The following is a 22316-nucleotide window of genomic DNA, read 5'->3' as shown; positions in this document are numbered from 1 at the left end:
AATATTCTTTCGTAGTGTCTGCATTTGTTGAAGAAACGGCTAAAAAGCAAAGAAGTATATATGTATAAAGCAAATTCACATTCGCAAACGCCGAAATTCACAGAATTTCGGCGTTTGCGAATGCGAATTTGCAAAATGGTATGTATAAAGGAAAATCTGGTGCAAAATAAGGAATCGCAAAATTTGTGATTTCTTATTTTGCAAATGCATTTAAGGAATCGCAAAATGTGCGATTACTTAAATGCAATGTAAGAAGCAAAAAAATGTGCAAATTTTCCCTAAGGAATCGCAAATTACCACCAACTTCAAGTTGGTGGTAATTTGCGAATTCCTTGAAAAATGCCCATTTTTGCATTTTTCAAAGTGCCATGTGACGCACAATAATGCCCTTAGGGCATGTATGTGCACCACATGTGCACCCATGCTTATTTCAGCAGTGCAACAGGGTGTCCTTTGGACACCCCTGCACCCTTGAAATTATTCTCAATTTGCGATTTTCAATTTGCGAATGGCAAAATTGAGAATACCTTCCCATTCATTCCTATGGGCCTCCTCGCCCATAGAAATGAATGGGAAAGTATTCCTTAAATGCGATTCGCAATTTGCGAATCGCAATTAAGGAATACTAATAATTCGCAAAAAAAATGTGAATTTGTACATACATACCAATTTGCGATTCTGAAATAGCGATTTCTTAAAAATCGTTATTTCAGAATCGCAAATGGGTACCTTGATACATATGGCCCTAAGTCTTTCCATTTTAAAGTATGATCTTACAAAAACAAGCAATGGCTGAAGGGAGCTGAACTAAAGACTCTCTCTGTGTATTGTTGACATGAGCTCTGGGAGATATCAGGCGGTCTCCAGCCTGACAAAGAGAGGTACCTATCAAAACCTGAGTTAGGTTTTTTTCAACGAGCAGGAGAAACAGAGGTGTCTGGTTTACTCGTAAAAAAACATTTAAAAGGTTGATTCATGGGAAGGAGTCATTGTAATGTGTGGGGACCTAACCCCCCCCCCGCTCCCTTCAGAAGTGTTTTTTCATGTGCATCTAAATGTAGAGTCTGGTGTTGGGAGTAGGAGCCTTTCTATCCCCCCGAAGACTTAGGTTGATGACCTGCCCTGGAAAAAAAACATTGGATTCCTCGAAACATATCTTCTGTAAATAGTTAAGTTATTTGCACGCCTTTTCCATATTGCCTAAGATTCATAAAATATGGTATGACTGGTTTTAGCACCCACCAATGAGAGCGATTTGAAACTGGTAGCACCTCTCCCACGATTCCTTATTGGTAGTCATGGGTGACTATCTAACTTTTGTGTTCTCTGTCTACCTCCAAGTACTGGTATTCTGTACAGAAAAAGGCCAAAGTCACTGGGGCTCCTGTATTCTGCTACCCCTTACACGTTTTCATCTCATAACAATAGAGACTCCAGTTTTCAGATGAAAAGGTAGATAATGAAAACAAACTACCTATGACATTAATTTGGTGAAAATGGGCATTTTGGAAGTGCACCTTTACATTCAAAGGTAAATAAGAATGCTTATAGTAAGTCCAGTTCTTTGTAAGTCAAATATCTGAGCAGAGTTACAGTATGGAGAAACTACATTGGTTTAGTCGGCATCTCTGTATCTCTGGTAGAAACTCAAAGTAAAATGCAATAACTTTATGACCCTGTTTCCTTACTCAGGACTATCAGAGGACTACAATTTTGATCTTCACATCCACAAAGGGGTTCCCAAAGTGAGAAATTCCCATGCATTTTCCATAGACCTTTTTAAGAAGGGCTACAGTAAAAACTGCTGAAAAGAATTACACCTAATTCGACAAGAAGCTAGATCTTGGTCCGCTTATTGTGGTTTTTGTAATCAGTCTGAATCTCTTCAGTGGTTTTTAAGAAATAAAGGGACAACATTTATTGTATATCTGGACAGCTGCTTCCGCAAGAGGCTCGAGCTTCGATCGACCATCAGTTTAAACATACAGAGTGTTCTGATTGGCTTGGAAAACTTAATTTCCCTTCAGCCATTTTGCTTCCTCTGTAGTTAGACACACGCATAACCAGCTCTCTGAATGGCTGCCAGCAGCATGAGAATAGTTTTGCTGGCAGCCATTCCAGGACTTGAGGACTAAATACCCTCTCCTGAAGCCAAAAACAAACAATGGGTTAGGCTGCAGAGTAGGGATACCCTCACCCCTTAGGCCCATTGGGGGAACCCAGAGTGACCCCACCCGGGGGCAAAAAAGAAAAGAATCCTTCAAGAAATGTTGCAATCCGATGGCACTCCTGGGGGGAAAAAAACCTTTAACAAATCAAATGGTGACTGGGCCGCATTTATTATCTTTATGTCCCAGGGTTTGCCCCTTTATTTCTAAAAGTAGCCCTTGGGATTGGGTTACCAGGGCCCAACAAGGCCACACGCCCCCCTTCCCTGTATTTGAATAAATGGCCCGGCAGATGATGTCAGTTGACCTATCATCAGTGATGTCATAAATGATGACAGCGAACATGTCATGAGCGATGGAATATGTAAGGTCATAAGCACTGCATGACTGGGGTGCAAGTTATAGTTAGCTCTGCTATGTGAATGATTTGAACATATGTGTTTTTTTGCTCAAAATGTTAATGTTGTCACTGACATATTCACCTAACTGTAACATTACTTCAACCTATGTTTCTTTCAGAAAATGTCTGAGCTTTTTTTTTAAACAAATCTTTTATCAGACCTAACTATAGCGTTACTTCAACCGTAGTTTATTTTCAGTAAATATATACATATATATGTATATATATATATATATATATGTATATAGCTACTCACACACAAGGTACTTAGATTGGAACTTAAAAATAGTAAATCTATATGTTCCTAAATGCACTTACCTTCCAATATTTTTTACCTTTATATTTTGGGTATGATATTAACAGTCAACAATATTCGTTGCTCAATACACAAATTTCAGCTTCAGTGAGGGAGAACTGCTCACTTTACATCAAGATGAGATAATTTGCTCAAGATGTCAGTACAGTTTAAGAATATATATTCAACCTCCCCACAATAGTCAGCGTTAGTTTAACCATCTACTTTAATTCCAAAAGTAAAATGGTCTAATACTAAGGTATTCTTGCCAAACTTCACACCTTACAATCCCTTTTCAATTTAAATCATAATCTCTTTCTACCATTTTCTTTCTTTAGATTGCCTTCCAACTGTAATTTTAAGTGACACCTTTCTTACATTCTGCCATTCACCCCTTTCCAAAGTTTTCCTCACCTTAATGAATCCTTTATGTATATCTGTTTTGGAATAAACATCCCGAACCCCTCTATTACAACAGCCTTTCTTAAACATGGCTCAGATTAGCAATAATTATGCACAGTGTTCTAGATGTACTGTACCTATAAATACGGCATATTGTTGTGTTAGCCAAAGGAGGCATAAACTAACATCTGCTGGTGTATTTTTTTGTTGGGTGTATCTTACTCCATGTTGTTATGTTTGCCAGTCATTGTATGTTGTACTGTTTGTCTGTAACTGTGGTGCAGCTATTGCAGCCTGCAGCATTCTACTACTATTATCTCCAACATAACCCTTTCTAGACTCTTTCCTCCTCTATCCCTCCTGGCTCACCCAAAACCTCATTCTAAAACCCTTTCTAAATTCTTCCCTCATGTACCGCTCCTTTGACGCATCCCAAACTCATTTTACTCCTATGATCTCCCTAATCACTTTCTAGAGACTCTTCTCTCTTCCATCTCCCCTTTTTGCTCACCTCAAACCTCCTCTTACTACTATGATCTCCCAAATACTACTTTGTAGACTCTTCCCTCATATATCCCTCCATTATCTTATTAAATCCAACTGACAACCTCACATGTCCACCATTCAAATTAATTCATATTTCCATGGTACTAACCAACCACTAGTCCTTTTGGGTTCCGGACTAACATTCTACTCTCTGAAAAGCACTTTGATGCCTTGTCTGGGGTAGTCAGCGCTATATAAATAAAATTACCATCAAATAGGTTGGAGGAATGGGCCTTGGATAAGAATATTATAATCCCCTTTCACTTTGGTTTTAGAAAAGGGAAAGGCACTGTTGATCAGTGCCTGAATTTGAGCCGAATTATAGCGAAGTGTACTGTAGCTAAAAAAGGCCACCTCTATCTTGCCTTCATCGATCTGTCCACAGCCTTTGACTGTGTGGCACAGTCTAGGCTGTGGCAGATCATGGGGGCAATGGGGATTGACGAGAATATTATTAACATCATTCGTGACCTATATATAGGTGCTTCTGCCTGTGTCCGAAATGGAAGGAATGGTGACTGCACTAGACATTTTAAAATCATGAGAGGTGTTCGGCAGGGGTGCGTCTAGCCCCTTTCCTATTCGTAATTTTCACTAATATTGTAGAAGCTGCTCTGAGAGAGTACACCCCAGATGTCCCTTATATAAACTCCAAACCGAAACCTATACTGCTTTATGCGGATGACTCAGTGCTCATAGGACTTACTAGTAATGCACTGCGTCATTTAGTGCTGGATTACACACAATATATGAACTCCCTGGATATGAAAGTTAATTATTCCAAGTCCTTTATCCTTGTGGCCGGTATGAAATTGCAGAAACAACCCCAATATTTCTGATAAAATCTCTTTGGCGCCAATATTACTGTGGCACTCAATATGGTGAAAGGAGACCCTCGCACTGACACGAGATATTATAAGTGATGTCCTGAAACTTGATGGGGTGAGTAACATAACCTGGTTACGATATGTGGCATCTACTTTAAAAGCTAACGGGCTACATCACCTTTTTTCAGATCCTATAGGCTGCTGTTCTATTTCCAAGAACGATCTGAAAGCCCATCTATTATCTAATATGCAGATTGGAAGGGAAATCTTAAATGCCAAGTTGTCAACAGTTAAAAGATATCTAACTGTACCGAGTATCTCACAAATGGGAAAAAAATCAACGTACCTAATTTTTGTAACTAATCTACAGCATAGGTACATTCTGGTGAGATTCCGTCTAATCTATATTCCTCTAATGTTGGGTATCCCTGGTAATGTTTATGTTGCTGCCGATCTCCCACTCTGTACTTGTGATAATCAGTCAATACAGAATGATATGCTTTTTTGTAAACATTACCATAATGAGAGGAAAAGGTTTACCATCCCCATTTTGCGAAAAATGAATTTTAGACAATGTCGTATGGCCTTTTACAATTTACAGCTATTGACTGACCCCTTTATCTGTTTCTCTGTGGTATCCTTTCTTTTAACTGCTCTAAAAAAGAGACATTCAATCTGCGGATTTAATTAATTGTAATATGAACTTAATGAAGTATGAATTTGGTCATGAGTTTCGAAATTGTATAGCTATTGTATCTTAACAATTTTCATACTGTAAGGATGTGGAATGTTTTTATCTTTTATCCTTTTATACATGTAGTATACTTTTATGTCTTTATCATGTCAGCGAAATAAAGTTATTCTGACTGACAATTACCATTACCATTAACATTATTGACAGATCGAAATTGAGATTATTTCTCTTTCCTCTTTTTAAACTCCCTTTTTGTCATCCTCAGTGGACACTTATTACTCATGGGCAAACTCATTTCTTTCCTACATTGCAATGTTGTTAGCAACATTGTTCCTTCATGTACCCTTCCCACACTTATCCATATCCATATCTTCCATCAGATCCTCAAATATCAATAACGAGTTGTTCATGACCATATCCCAGGTTCTCAGACTGGCCTGTCCACATCACCCTTTGGTTCCTTTTTGGCTTTGTCACCCACAACAGAAGCAGCAGCTTTTTATGTCTGCTCCCCCATGGATGACTGTTTAGGCAACTGTGCGTTTAGGGTCTCAAACTTCCAAACCATAAATCAAAATATCATGAGTTTGTTTATTTTACTTCTGTGTTCAAGGGCTGAACAATATACATTCGATAACAAGCAATATAATTCCAAATATTGGAATTCATATTAATATGTAGTCATATTACAAAGACATTTTCCTGAGGCAAGATCAACATACGAGTTCCATTCTTCCCAAATGCTAAACTGCTCAATGACGATTAAAACAGCTATTATTTCAAAAGATTTGAATAAATAGCTAACATGCAAATAATCTAAAGCAAAATGCATTGCAGTACAATTGCTCTTCAGACCATATGTTCAATTTTCCTTCAATTCCCTGAGCCTCCAAATCTTGGTGGGTTCCAATCCTCCATCTCAAAAGTGCATCAACTCGAGATAATTCCTCCCACAATTAGATCCAAAAATTCTATTTATAAATCAACAGATGGTTTTGCCATCAGACCTCAATGATTATCTACAGTACTCATCGCAAACATTTGATGACACAATCTAGCCTATCTGCCAATTGCTCTCAACTAAACCATTTCCTTGCATCTTCTTCTTGCTTAAAATATTTGAAATTCAGTTGTCATACACACTGTGGTTTTTGAAATACTGGCCCTTCTGCCACTTCAGAATTCAATAGAAAATAAGCAAGGCAATCCCATGAAAAAGTCCAAGTTCTAGATAGCAAGTGACTGTGACTGTGATAGTCACTATCTGTGACTATCAGAATAGGCAGAATTTACTTCTTGGACGGTATTCCAGGGAATCGGTTGGTTGTTTCCACCAGTGTCCTGGAACAGGTTTGTGAGACTAATGTGACTGGGTACAAGGCAGCCAAGGAAACTGTCTGAAATGTCGATTGGTCATTTCAGTACTGGTACTGCAAATCTCATAGCATTGGAAGAGAGTAATGTTAAGTTGTGTGTGGTGAGCAGTGGCCCCCTCCGGTTTCCTTTGAAGAGGGAAAAGAAAGGGCACAAACTCTGCTGCCATAGGATTTGAAAGGATCCTTATGCACGCTTTCTGATTACTGCAACCGTGTAAAAACAACCTTCAGATAATTGGCTATTTTTGTACATCCTTTAAGATTATTGAGAAAGGTACCATCACATGCACCTGAAATTCGTTTAGTATGTATATATAAGAATATATCTTGGAATGTCACGTGCGTCATTCATCTTACGTAGAATATTGATTATTACAGTTCATGCTGGTGGTGAAGTAGATAAATTCTGGGAGCGGAATGGCACCCTCACTGATGTCTTCTAACACAAAATATTGAAAAGGGTTGGATGTCAAAGGAAATTTCCCAAAAAAAGACAACACAAGAAGAGAAGGGAGTAACTCCTTAAGTCTCATCAGACTTATGTATGTAATGCTCCAGGATTCCTCAGGCATTGGCTACATTCAAATCTTATAACTAAAATAGAGATGACTGAACCTGCATGTGTGTGGTATTTCTATAGCGTGAACCTAGTCAAAAGGCAGGAGAGCAATGAATGGGAAGCAGGTTGATGGACATGGTCTATGGTGATTCATTTGAATTAGTCTCGCTTATGTATTTTTCATCGCTAGTTTTCATTTAGTCCCAAGCATAGTACCTGATTACAATACAACTGAAAATAAGTGTGTTACTTTCAGTCATATTAGCAGAAAGCGCGTTAGACCTATTAATGAATGCATCTTTTAGTATGCACTGGACTAACTATGTCAATCAAGATTTGCACACTAAATTTGCTAATGGGCCTGTGGTTTCAGCTGTTTATCTAAGTATTCATCTGCGAGAGAATACCCAACTAGCATCTTCCCACTTCAGAGGTGCTTGCCATTCTGTTGTCAGTAATTCGAGTAATTCCGGTGAGTGGAAGAAATCTGGAATTCTTGATACCTACAGGGAGGAAGTCTAATGGAGGGAACGTGTGCAAGAGGCTGAATACAATGTGATGGAAGTCATTGAAAGAATGAAAGTGAAGGGAAAAGTCAGAAATCTAGCATGCAAAAGATTTGGACGTTGACGAAGAATGGTTAAACTGCCTTGATTGACAAAAGAGGAAAGATTCAGGAAATTAAGTCTTGCAATAAGGAGGTACTGAGAGACCAATCAAAGTTTTAGGCAGCACATATTTCGCACTCTGCTTGTGGTGTATTCCACTGAAGGCAAAAACAATTTTCCTGATGCACGCAAATAATCCTAATGTGCTGTGGAAAATTCCCTTTTCATTGGTGAGCTTGCCTTTACATTGTAAACATGATAGTTATCGGTGTGTAGGACATGTGTTCTAAACTGCAGCGCTTGAGAGCCATTCTAATTTTCAGTGGAGTTCTCCTTGTTCCTCAAAACAGAGGAGGATTATCCAAATCCATTTACTAGAGTGTCTTGCATCCAGGCTCTAGCTCACTGCCTGATCTCAATGAGCTTAAACCCACCTTCCTGCGATCCTGATCATCCGCAAAATATCCTTCTGAGTCCCCGTATGGGAGCGAGCTGAGCGCGAGTCATGACAGCCTAACTATGCAACTCCGCTGCCGGGGTCCTTTACAGCAGGCTTTATCCACACAATGACTGGATCCGACTAATCCCTCACCAGTTCCAGGTTTCCGAATTCATACAGAGCCGATACGCGAGCATTGCTACAGCTTCCCTGCTGCCTTCCATCAAAATGGCGGCCAGCTCACCGCAACATCGGTGACCGAGATGGGGGCTGAAACGTTCTACAAGTAAGGTTCCCCTACAGTCATCTTTCCCTCCCAACTTTAAAAGATTAGATGATAGACTGTGCGTTAATGGAGGTTCTATCATTGGCATGCCTGACCTGAAAATGGCGCCCGTATGTGACTCTTTCTATCGAGGGTCCAAACCGCCCAAGTGCCGATTACTGCCTCTTCAGCCGCGTTGTGGAGCCGGACTGCTGTTGTGGCATTGAGCCTTGGGCAGTGCGAGGAAATTGCAGGAGTGACTGTGAAGCCAGGCAGAGGACACGGCAGCCGCCATTTCCTGGCAGCATGGAGCAAACTGGTGTGGCGAGTGGAGGTTTGTCGGAGAGAAATTATGATGTCTGGTGGCAGCGGGAGGTGCTGCAGAGGGCTTCCCTTGCTGACCAAGACCCCCTTGCGGCCCCGAGAGCACTACTTCGTTTACCCTGGGGAGGATTTGTAATTCAGCGGTGCCTGACTCTAACATGGCACCCGCGGTGGACGTGATAGCGGCGCCAGCCGCCATTTTGAATTTGGGGGGCGATTTTATTCTCTGGCAATCTCCTGACTGTGATGAGACGCCCCGCCAGTGTCCTACGGTATTAGGACCTGGACCCCGCTCAGCGGCACCGCTCGGAAAACTCCATAGTGGCGCCTGTGAAGAAATGGACCTGCTTTTTGAATGCCTCGCAGCAGATCCATGGGAACTTTTACCGAACTACTTACCTCCTACCCCTCCCTGCTCTACTCCTCTTCTCTTCCCTGCTACTAACTTCTGCCCTCACCTGTCCTTGCCCTAGTCCCCACCCTGTTTACCTATGAATTTCCCGCGTCTTCTGAGAGCTAGCTATTTTGTCTGATGCCCGATGGAGCTACCTGTTAGCTGTAGGGGGAGACAGGTCGGGGATTCCCTCCTTGGACGTCACCCACCCAGTCGGTCTTTAGCCAGACTTCCTTTCGTCTCTCCTGTCGTCTCTTCCCGCTCCCTCCCTCTATTTATATCTCTACTTCTCTCCTCTCTCAATGTATTGAGACTGGACTGGTGTGAATTGTTCAGGCCCCCGGAGTTGGGTGGGGCACCAACCCCAGTAGCAGTAGTAAAAAGCTTGGGTGTGAAGATTGACTCTGAACTGTCGCTGTCTAGCCAGGTATCGACAGTGGTAGGTGTATGCATGAACCTGCTTAGGCAACTACGGAAACTGGTCCCGCTTCTCTCCACCTCCGTCTTACAAACAATTGTATCAGCCACGGTAATTTCCCGGCTTGATTATGGGAATGCTCTCTATTTAGGCATCCCACAGAAGCTATTACGGAGGATGTAGGTGGTCCAAAATGACGCAGCTAGGCTAATTTTTGGCCTACCTAGGCGCACAAGAGCTACCCCCTTGCTGCATGAATTACACTGGCTACCGATAGTACAGCGGGTTCACTTTAAGAGCTTGTGCATAGCCCACAAGGCCATACACGGAGATGTGCCACAATATATAAAAGACAGAGTACAAAAGTACGTGCCGGGACGGAACCTGCGTTCCTCAGAAGCATGTAGACTAGCCTCCTCTAGTTTCAACCTTAAGACTAAAGGGGGCAGAGCGTTCTCGATTCTCCTGCCAAGGATCTGCAATGATTTGCCAGAGTCCTTACGTAGGGAACCTGGCTTGCTCCCTTTTAGAAAGCTGCTAAAAATGCATCTGTTCAGAGCAACATTGACATCTGTTTAGCTCGCTGCCTGTAGTATCTTGAAATGAATTAAATGAAGAATTGAAGTAAAATAAAGTTAGGTTTATTCCATAAGAAAGAGCACATCCATGCATATCTTCTGCCAGCATCAACAGTGAGTAACTGTCCTCACAGCGATTAAATCATGGAACTTAGAACACAGATAATGAAATGAATACAAGCAAGTTAAAGGGGACATGCATAACATATAATAGAAACAAAGCAGGATACTACATATCCTCCCTTTTCCAAAAACAAAAACATTAAACACAACTCTTCTTTTCTCTTAAAAAAACACAAAAAAAACAAAAACTCCATAAAAATCGTTGACCACATCTAAATCATATAAAACATTTCATTCTTGTACATTCAACTAGGGGTACCTTTAGGTAAAACTACCTGTACACAGCATCTCAAAAAATAAAATAGACTTTAACCCACAGAAAGCTTTTAGATAAGTCTCCTATGTGGAAATCCTTTGAATTTACAAATCTTACCTGAGAAAACGTTGGAGGACCATTTTAAGACCCAAAACATTTTTCATTCACAAACTTCTGTAGTTAAAACTAGTGTTGGACTGTTGAAGTTAAGAATAACATGTAAAGATTTTCCACACGAGAATATACTGACTACCAGCAATGAAATATAATAAGCAGAACACAGTACAATTTCTAAATAAAAATATTAAATAATGGTACCACAACAGTTCTATATAATTACAAGTATAACCTTTTTTTTATTTTTTTAAATGTAAGCATATGTTTCATAACAACGCATAACAATTTTGTTCATCCCTGCAGGATTAGTTTTAAATAGCGACATTCCACAACCTATAAGAGAAAATTGAGTCTTTCCTACAAATGGATGTGGTGTCAAAAATTGAGTCTTTCCTACAAATGGATGTGGCGTCACTCAATAAGCCCATAACAATTTCATCATTTCACTCTCCCACGAAAGTTTGATATTATTTATCACCTCTAATAAGAAAATGGTAGGAAACAAAAAAAAGGTTCATTAGACTAAACACTACTTAATATGTTAACCTTAGAATCGGCTTTAAACCACAAGTCCAAAATAATGCAAGTAAAAATGTTGTCAATAGATATAATATTCATAACTGAACAACTATACAATTCTGTCAGCTTGAACAATTTATGGAACATTGCAAACTCTATGAATTCTGAGACTCACACATCTTTCACCTTTATATAATGAGAACTTACCAATCTTACCTGAAAACACTCACTACAGTAACTAAAAAAACTTGTTCAGAACTAAAAGGATCAAGTATGATATGTAAATATTTCTGATCCTCCCACTTTAAAACAGAATAACCATAAAACGCAACACACAATTTACAAAATGCGGAGCAACCTTTACAGTTTAGGCAAAAAGTCAGAAAACCCCAAACCATTAATTAATTCCTTACCCCACATTTCCTAATTAATAAATGTAAAAAAAAATATCAGACTCCATGGAATCTGTAAAAGAATTTCACCAGCTATGACAATGCACAAAGGCTAGCTTTTAACACCCTTGTCGGCCAACATCACCATATTGCATTGCAACTTTTCAGAAGTAGAAGATGAAGAAGAATCGATGTCAGATTCATAATCAGAAAAATCAGTATCGTTAACATGGGATACTTTAAATGACTGTGAAGAACTTCTATTGCAGACTTTAACAAAATACCCCACAACCCCACAATTAGAACACTTAACAGATCTAGCAGGACATTTCTCAAAACCTGCATTATGGTTCTTATCTCCACAACGATAACAAGCAAAGGAAAAAGAATTGTTGTTATTATACGTATTCCTGGTGAAAGATTTTGTGTTAAAAGACCTTCTTTGAAAATTCCCATTGGATTGAAAATACTTGTCACCCTTCTTGTCTGAAACCTCTTTGCTAGTTTTTACCGAAATTTTGTTAACTGTAGGAGTAGAAGTAGTAGTTCCAGACTGATCAGCTAAAGCTTTAGAACTTCTATTAGACAGTTCAGCTTTCTTCAATAAAGTTATCACATCCTTTAGACTAGATTCTCCCTCAATCCATAGTCTATCTTGGATACTCTTATTCCTAGAGCATACAACAACTTGATCACGAATAAGTTCATCGTGCAGTACTCCAAATTTGCAATGCATGGCTAGTAATTTTAATTGTGAGACGTACTCCTCAACTGACTCATTCTCCAGTTGTTTTCTTTTAAAGAATGCACGTCTGGTAACACCAATACAAACAGTAGGAGACTAATGCTCAGTTAGATCAGAAATTGCATTTTTGAAGATGTCAGTATCGCCTGCTCTTTCCGTTTTTTGCATCTGATTATAAACTCTCAAGCCTTCCGGACCCAGGCTATGTAAAAGCATACACATTTTGCGTTCAGGAGACAAGGACCCAACATTATCCTCCAAAGTAGCAATGTAATTGAGACAGTATTCTTTCCATTCAGACCATTTTATGATTGGTTCACCAAGTGATGTCAAAAACTCTTTAGGTGTGCTAATGTTTATATTGATACATGAAGAAGATGTAGGCGTAGAACTGTTAGAAGAATTACTAGTAGAAGCAGGAGTAGTGTTGCTCATATTGTCAGTGAAGAAAAATAAATAAATAAAATCAAAATATGCGAATGAAGAAAGAACAGCAGAAAAATATAAATAAAAAAATAGAATAAACTTACAAAGCTGCTTTAAATTCTTAGGAACGCTGCAAAAACTGTGAGTTGTAAATAACCTACACTGAGGTTTCAAAATTGCAGAAAGCAGAGTGAAGAATAACGAAGAAAGTACTTAAACTCTGTCTTTAAATCGTAGAAACAGTGTGTGAAAACACGAAGAAAGTACTTACACTGTGGCTTAAAATTGTAGAAAACGATGAAGCATGAAGAAGGAAGTAGAAAGATGTGCTCTTTAATTCATTTGTAACTTTTTCCCAAACTGCGTGAGAATAAAAACGTACAATGCGCAGCTTGTGTGACGTGGCCTTTGAAGTTTTAATCCTTGCGCAATCCTCGCGCTCTGTAGCTACCAGTTGCTAAGCAACCTTTTCAACGTGTGACTTGCAGGCGCTGGATCTGTACGCGAGCGCTGTTGTCATCAGTTGCCAAGCAACCCTTTCAACGTGATATGTGCGAGCGCTGGAACCATGCGCACAGTGCACAGCAGGGTCTGTGAACACTTGAGGGTGAACAACAGTCAAAGACGCTTCAAAGGTAAACAATTGTAAAACAATTGTGTAATTTCTTTGAAGAATGGAGCAGAAATAATAAATTCTTCAATCTACTCACTGTTAGAAGAATATAATCACGCAGGAAAAATAGCCAGCCAGTGAAGTTTTTTAAGTAATAAAAAAAATTGTCAAAGTAGGTAAAAATAAATCTTGAGGTTTTCCAGAAGAACCTTGGTTCAAAATCCCGATCGTCGCCAATTTTGTAGTATCTTGAAATGAATTAAATGAAGAATTGAAGTAAAATAAAGTTAGGTTTATTCCATAAGAAAGAGCACATCCATGCAGATCTTCTGCCAGCATCAACAGTGAGTAACTGTCCTCACAGCGATTACATCATGGAACTTAGAACACAGATAATGAAATGAATACAAGCAAGTTAAAGGGGACATGCATAACATATAATAGAAACAAAGCAGGATACTACACTGCCCTGCAGTCCTGCAGTTCTCTGCTTCCTCTGTAAAGCGCTTAGAGACCAGTGGTAATTTGCGTAGATAAAAATAAAAATAACATAACATAACATAACTATTCTGTCTGATGGCCGATGGAGCTACCTGGCTTAGCTATAGGGGAGATGGGCCGTGGATTCCCTCCTTGGTCATCACCTACCCAGTCAGTCTTTAAACAGATTTCATTTTGTCTCTCTTTGTTTGTCTCTTCCCCTATCCTCACTTTCTCACTTTCCCTGTTCCCTCCCCTCTACGCTTCATTTATTTTGCCCTCCATGTTATTTAATTGTTGCCCATTTAGACCTAGCAATTTGGCCAAAGCCCGGTGGAGCTACCTGATAACTATAGAGGAGATGGGCTTTGGGACTTTCCCCTCGACTGTCACCTACCCAGCCGTCTTTGGGCAGACTTTCCTTCGTCTTCCTGCCGTTTCTCCCCCCCATCCTGTTTTTCCGCGAACCTCTTCTCTTGACACCCAAGACCAAACTACTTTGTCTGATGCCCGATGGAGCTTCCTGGTTTGGCTATAGGGGAGATGGACCGTGGATTCCTTCCTTGGTCGTCACCTACCCAGTCGGTCTTTAGACAGACTTCCTCTCGTCTCTACGGTTGTCTCTTCCATTATCCTCACATTCTCACCTCACCTACCCCCCCACCTTTCTCTCTCCTTTCTCTCCTCTCCTAATGTATTGCTGATTGTTTGATGTAACGAGTAATTGTTGATCTTTTTCTGGTATACTGTTCAACCACATTGTTGCACTTCCTATCGTCCCTCCTGTCGTCTCCTCCCGTATCCTTCTCCCCTCTCTCATTGTATTGAGACTGAACTTTTCTGTCTAATACCCGATGGAGCTACCTAGTTTAGTTATAGGTGAGATGGGCCATGGATTCCCTCCTTGGTCTTCACCTACCCAGTCGGTCTTTAGACAGACTTCTCTTCGTCTCTCCGTACTGTCTCTTCCCTTATCCTCCCTTTCTCACCTCCTCTCCCCCTCCACTACTTTTCTCTCTCCTTTCTCTCTTCTCAGAAGTGTATTGCCAATTTTTGGGGATTTATTGTGTAATTATTGAACTTTTTCTGTTACATTGTTGATTCTCATGTAAAGCGCTCTGATACCTCCGGGTCTAGCCAGCACTATATAAAACTCTTTAAATAAAATAAATAAAATAAATAAGGATCATCACTCCTGGGTGGATGAAGTTTCAATGCTTTCTTTAATACAACATCTTCTGTTAATAAATATTTTGTTTTCCCAGCTCCTTCCATAAAGAAACATGACCTTTGCTCGAGGCATGGTAGAATAGAATACCCTCAAACTCATACGGAAGCCAGTCTGATAGTAGGGGAGGACTTCATTCTCTGTAATCCATTCATTTAGTTCTTTCAGTAGGGTACTGGCGTAGGCTTTCCCTTCAATGTCCAAAAGAGCAATGAGTCGATAATTTTTGGGGTCTGTATTGTCCCCCTTCTTAAAGATGGGATGCAAGAAGGACCCTCGCCATGAGTCTGGTACTTTTACTTTTAGTCTACATTCAGTGAACAGTTTAGAGAGAATTCTACTCCAGTAGACTGGATCTTCTCTAAAGATGGCCCCTGGGAGGCCATTAGGCCCAGGAGCCCTGTCTCTTCTTATCCTTTTTATCACTTGTTTAACTGAGTTGCCATCTTGATCTTTACCAAGTGATCCCACGGAGGCCTCCATGTCTGTGTCTTCTCCAAGTGCACGTTGGACCTCATGTTTTTCATGGACTGTAATAGCTGCCTTCTGAAAATAGATTGAAGCAACGTGCCTTATCCAAGCGTCGGCGTGTACTGAATTGCGCCTATCCACTTTGCCGTTCTCCAAGTTTGCAATGTATTGTCAAAGTTGTCGTTGTTTGTGGGGTTTTGAGAGCTCGTGTATTATTACCTAGTCTTGCTCTAGTTTTTCCAGGTTGAGCGACCATAATAGATGTTTCTTCTTAGATAAGTCTATACATTTCTCCCTTGTTTCCTGTGTTCCTCTGATTTTGTGTGATCTCTTTGCCATTTTTAGTTTACGTGTCATTGTAGTAAGATTTGTGTTGTTATATCTAAACCGTGAGTTAAGCATTTTGTTGCCCAGTGCACTGACATTGAGGTTGTTAACCAATTTGGCTTTTAGGTTTCCAATCCACTTTGTCCAGTTTTCCATAGTGGGTAAATCCCCGAACCCATCTCTTGGTTTTTTTTTCAAACATTGAACCGCTTTGCTTGGGTCTTGTTCCATTTTATCCTTTTTACTAGAGAGTGTTCTTCAATCCCTGTAGACTGCGATACTGACACTGCCTGTTCCCTCTGTAATAAGCCCAAGTTTAGGTCCACCTGCAATAGTTTGTGGTCACTAGTTTCGTGTGCTATTATTTCAGCATTGACAATTTTCTGGGCTAGCAGATTACATACAAATATGTAGTCTATTGTTGAACAATTCCTAAATGTGGCCGTGCTCAAGAGCTTGGAGTGTGGAGATTTCCCTATATCCTTCGCGGATTTTAGGTCATAGTTTTTTAGAAAGGAATTAAAAACCCTTTCGGAACTGGTTAGACCAAACCTGTCACTCTGGTATGTTCCCAGGTGATGCAGGTTGAAATCTCCTACAATCACGTTGGCCAAAAGCGCGTTGGAGTGTAAGATTTCCTTTATTAGTGTTATGATATGTTTGGTGGCATCCAATTTGTTCTTTCCCTGTGCATTTAGATATAGATTTATAACTGGAATAGGTACATTAGCTTTTCGGACCCTGTCGCCCTCTATTGTGAGTGCCTGTAGTGCGAAGGCAATGTGTGCCTACTGTTTAGTTCTTGCAGTGCTCAATGTCACCACCTCCGGTTCTCTGTTCAAGTAGCACATAATCATACATGAAGGATGTGTGAAAAGAAAGGCCGGCTGGCACACATCTCGTGGAGGTGCTGAACAGGATAGCATGGTAGTGCTTTGCTAGTTCCTGTTAGCTAGGTGTTTCGAGTTCACTTTGCTTTACTGCTCCTTCTGAGGTAAGGTCTTACTCCAGTCCTGTGATGAAATGGCTTGTGGGCTGAACAGTTATAGACTGACCTCACCCAAGATGACAACTGAACTTCCACCAGGAGTTTGAACTCTAGCAGGAGGATGTGGAGTATCCATGAAAGCAGATGGTAAAGGAGGTGCATGCACCAGAATGCCTACTGCTCCCCTGCGTAATGCCAAGTAACAGGAGAGGCTGTGGTCTTCGTTTTATGTTTTATTATGGGCAGCTAGTATTGATCCTTTTGTGTTAGTCCTGTGTTCTGCAGAAGTTGTGCTATGGTTCTTGTTGGTGGTTCCACAGTTGTGTCGGACAGGACAAGCATTCTCTTCGAGCTTTGTCCTCTCACAGTTAAGGTTAGTACAGGCAATGCTATAATTTGTGCAATGCTCTTGGCTTACCCATCACCTCTCTGGTTACCGTCACTACACACCCCAACAGGATAGGTTTCTCCCTCTTGCAGTAACCCCACCTTTTGCAAGGAGTCAAGGTCACTTAGGCATGTCACATGGGGTACTTATATACTCCATGAAATCAAGATATCAGCTTTCAGACATTCAACAGTACATTCATTGTGTTGAGGTTTTTCAGTGATGCAGGGGTGGTGTGTGCTAGTTACAAGCTTTCCAGCCAAGGCAAACAGATCTCAGGCTCATTCAAGTTTGCATTTCTTCAAAAGTAATCACAACTTGTGTCTCAGCACTGTGAATTGATATTTCAGTTTCTTAAATTGTATGCAATATTCACAAATGCTTCCACCTGATAGGCTATTGCTAATGATAAAATAAAGGGGATCTTATTTTGCTTTCCTCATTACAAATGGCGACAATGCTCATCAAATGGTGTTAATGCATGAGGATTCTGGGAGGACTGAGTAATGAACATTTGATGACCATGCAAAGGCATTGTAGGTCGTAGTTTTAATTATGACACGTCATTTCAAGTCACTAGGATTTCTACCTTAAGGGTTCAAGTGATCTTACAGTTAATTGGTGTAAGATAGCTGACAGAGAAGGAGCTGTACGTGTGGGCTCCTGAGGTAAGGGATAGCCATCGGCGTTAATCCCTGGTAAACCTAGCCCATCGTGCCCAACGTACGAACCAAGCAATGGATACATGATTTAAAGGAGGAAATCAAAGGTTCTGTACCTGAAACCTGGCTATTCTGGACCCACAGCAAGAAGAACTCAGGATACGATGACTGCGGTCTGTCTCAGATGATCCCGGACCAGCACTGCAGGCTGCATCTGCAGGGTCCACCGGGGCTACACTTTCCTTGGTAAGTAGCAGCTGGCGCCCCCCCAAGGACAACAAGGAGTCGAACGGATATACCAGCGGCACCCCCCGTCGCTCGGTTCCCTCTGACATCGAACCGGATATCTCCTCACTCATCAGCCGGCTGGAACCATCGGAGGTCCGTCGCTCACCCAGCCGAGAGGCTGCCTTCCATGGCAATGAGCAGCTTTTAGAAGATCAGGCCCAGGATATGCTGTTTGGCGCAGGAACCTAAACCTGGCCCGAGGATGCCCTGCACGCCCGGCTGAAGACATCACGGCATCTCCTGAACTGCGGAGACCAGCATCTGTGGGGAGAGGTGCATAGTGAAGGTACGTCTGGGACTGTCTACTGCAATTGTGGTCCCCTGGCTGTGGGTGGAGACCGACCACCAAGTCCTTTCCCTCGACCCTCAATCCCCCGCATGGACCTGACAAAAAAAGCTCTGGGGCGGGTCACCATTCCAAATCAGCCGCTCATGACTGTCCGTGGTTGCGGTGCACGCTTCAAGTCCCGCACATCAGCTTTGGAGCAAATTTGGCCCTGGGGCACATAGAGTCTGAATATGTCCCCTACCACGGCCAGTGGCCCTACAGGGGGATCACGGTCCTATTGAGAATCGAGAGTACTCCCGACTCGGCGAAGCTTGTAGCCACATCTGTGCCTCTAATAGGGGTGCGAGGGGCATGTGATCAGCCCAGATCGTTGGTGTTTTCTTTGTTTCTCACCGCATATGCCAGGGATAGTATACAATGCAAACAGTTGTGCAGCAATTTTTCCTTTCTTTTCCCTCATGTTCCCATGTGTTGTGCTTTACTGCCCCAGCCATTTTGAGCACAGAGATGCTCCTATTCTCCTTCATATTGCTTCAACTCTACTTCCTCCAAAATGGTAGCAATGTGGAATGGCAATAGAAAAAGGACTATACAATAAAAAAAATAAGGGTCAACAGCTACGCGATGAGCCAAGATCGCCAAGATGGCAGCCATCTTGGAATAAAGAACACAAGGGAAGAACCCCACTACAATTTATATGAATGGGTAATGAGTCCAAATATAAAAGTGTCACCCACAGAAAAGACTCATTTTACAATTGTTTATTCATCATATTATCAAAAATCTTTTTTTTTGTATAAATATTTTTTAGTACATTGATGTGGACAAATAATAAATAACAACATTCATATGTACATTAGGCATATAGTCACAAAACAGTATATACAATGGAGCGAAGAAACATAAGAGCCCTGAGATAAAGAGAACAAACACTGTCAAAACTATACAAAAGACCAACTCACCTACACATAGGAAAAGACAATGTGAACATCAATACATCATAAAGAAAAAAGAATACATAACAAACAACTTGCATTATACAAAGAATACATAAAATGTGCACCACACATAACCAACACAACGGAAGTGAAAGCGCGGATGCACGTTTCGGAAATTCCACTTCTTGAAACGGTCCCATTTGGTCCAACATGGGTGTATTATGGAGGTGGAGCGGAAACCTGTCTTGTATTTGCTTAACATAACGTCATGCTCAGAAATGAACTTTTTCAATCTAATTTTACAAAAAAAAGATTGAATATCTCTATTTAGTTCAAACTGATTGAGAAAAGTGCTAGGTACAGAGGACAGTCCAAGTGATAGTAAATTCATGGTGGGTTCATCAAGAGATTTTTTAGACAAGTTGAAAATGTGAATTAGATCAGTATGGGCCAGTTGGGTTACTCCCTCCGGTATTAGTTCCGCCTTGTTTGTAGATACTGAGGTTATCTGAGGTTTACTGAGGTCAAGTTACAACTTATTAGTGATTAATAAAAGGTGCCCGTGTGTTGGAACCCTAATATAAGGTTGTTTTATTTGTTTTACTTTCATGTATATACATTTCTGATTTCAGCAATATTACTCGATACCCAATATGGCCAACAGCCTTGCTCTATCCAAACACTGTGGTAACATTCCAGCTTTTCAAGGGTGTTTCAGGTGCTCCTCATTTCCGTGTTTCACTCCCGGACTCCCGGGAACTTCAGTACATATAGATCATTTTCTTCAAACTCCTTGTCATAAGCAGGATCTGTGGAGGAGCAGACTGACGGCCTGTTTTTTTGACACCTGATGTAAGTACTGTGCCCTATGGCTGTTTAGATTTAATACTTCTTTTTCACACTTTGTTCTCAACCTACCACTTGTTGGTCATTTTCTTATTCATTATTCTTTTTCAGCCTACTGGACCTGATTTCTTAACTACACCCGGAATATCTCACAAGTGGGTTTATGGGGAGGAACCGAACGAATAAGCGACTGTAGGTATACTTAGACAGCCGGCCATTTAGTTTTCTCTTAGACTGCTTCATTCTCCATTTACGTCTAATTTTTCATATATTTTTTAGGTAGATCCCCGGACCACAGTTGCAATAGGGAGACCTTTTAACCTCAGCACATTCAGCTAAGACAGGATGTTTAAGTGATTTCTATCCCATTTTCAACAATAGTGAGTCTTGTCTGTTTTTTATCTTTTCATTCATTTTGTCTTTGTTTTTAGGGTGTTTATTTTTATTGGTTATTTCTTTGTGTAGATATATACTCCTGACTGGACCTACTCTCTTCTCATTCTATGTGTTCTCAACACAGTGCTGTTTTAAGGCTCTTGCATCCCCTGTTTTAGACATAGGTGCTCTTTTAATAGAGTCTTTCTAAGTTTTATGTTCAGCCTCTACTATCGCCCAGGTTTCTTATTAATTTTTATGTCTTTAGGTATTTTGATTTCCTGGTGCGGAAATATTTAATTCACCCCTGTATTCACACACCACATTTACCTCAGGCTCCCCGTTTTTCACCTCTGCATAGGTTTGTTCTTTTATAATACCAGCCTTATTACCATTTCTATATCTTTACCTAATTATTGCCTTATATCTTGGGTTTTCAGAGCTTTTCTATTGTGTCATATCAGGTCTGTACTTTGGACTATCTTTCATCACTCCATGCATGGTGGTCCACATTATTCTAATGGTGATGGTACTCCCTCGTGATTAGATCTGAGTTTCTTGCTCCTTACGACTATTTTAGCTCTCCTTAGATATTCTATTCATTCCTGATTCATTGTTCACTTGTCCCTATAGACAGTTTTTAGAGCCCTGTTCATTCACTATACAATGTGTACTATGAATGTGGATGGTTACGGTATGTCCACCAACTGAATTGAGGAAGTCTTTCCGAAACGCGCATCAGCGCTTTCACTTTCTTTGTTGTGTTTGTTATATGTGGTGCACATTTTATGTATTTTTTTGTATAATGCTTATTGTTTGTTATGTATTCTTTTTTCTTTATGATGTACTGATGTTCACATTGTCTTTTCCTATGTATAGGTGAGTTGGTCTTTTGTATAGTTTTGACAGTGTTTGTTCTGTTTATCTCAGAGCTCCTATGTTTCTTCGCTCCGTTGTATTTACTGTTTTGTGACTATTTGATTAATGTACATATGAATGTTGTTATTTATTATTTATCCACACCAATGTACTAAAAAAATGTATACAAAAAAAGAAATTAACCCATTGGGTGCTCATGACGAGCTCAGCTCGTCATGAGCTATGGCGCTCTGGTGCTCATGACGAGCTGAGCTCGTCATGACCTTGCCCGTTCCGTGGAACGCTCGCACGCTGGGCTGATTCCCCTGCTGTGCTGAACGTTCCATGGGAATGGGTGTAACCATGACGAGCTCAGCTCGTCATGAGCCCAGAGCGCCGTAGCTCATGACGAGCTGATCTCGTCATGAGCACCGGGGCGCTTTATGCCCCCCACCCCTGCCCCCCAGCACAGCGGGGGAATGTGCCCCACAGCCAAGGGGTTAATTCTGATAATATGATGAATAAACAATTGTAAAATTAGTCTTTTCTGTGGGTGGCACTTTTATATCTGGAGTTATTACCCATTCCTGTAAATTGTGTGGGTGTCTTCCCTTGTGTTTTTTATTGTATCTTACCTGGATTGGATTTCCCCCCAGAACTTGCATTCTCAAGGTCCCTCTTCTGTTTTTTTGGC

Source organism: Lissotriton helveticus, chromosome 1_1, assembly GCF_964261635.1.
Source record: "Lissotriton helveticus chromosome 1_1, aLisHel1.1, whole genome shotgun sequence".
Classification (NCBI taxonomy): domain Eukaryota; kingdom Metazoa; phylum Chordata; class Amphibia; order Caudata; family Salamandridae; genus Lissotriton; species Lissotriton helveticus.
Note: the sequence above shows the minus strand (reverse complement) of the source record.